The sequence below is a fragment of the Nerophis ophidion genome, linkage group LG14, assembly GCF_033978795.1.
Source record: "Nerophis ophidion isolate RoL-2023_Sa linkage group LG14, RoL_Noph_v1.0, whole genome shotgun sequence".
Classification (NCBI taxonomy): Eukaryota; Metazoa; Chordata; class Actinopteri; order Syngnathiformes; family Syngnathidae; genus Nerophis; species Nerophis ophidion.
This window is the reverse complement of record NC_084624.1, coordinates 35,456,380-35,456,722: the sequence shown is the minus strand read 5'-3', so window position 1 is coordinate 35,456,722 and position 343 is coordinate 35,456,380.

Here is a 343-nt window from a genome sequence, read left to right as displayed (position 1 = left end):
TATATATATATATATATATATATATATATATATATATATATATATATATATATATATATATATATATATATATGTATATATATATGTATATATATATATATGTATATATATATATATATATATGTATATATATATGTATATATATATATATGTATATATATATGTATATATATATATATGTATATATATATGTATATATATATATATGTATATATATATGTATATATATATATATGTATATATATATGTATATATATATATATGTATATATATATATATGTATATATATATGTATATATATATATATATGTATATATATATGTATATATATATGTATATATAT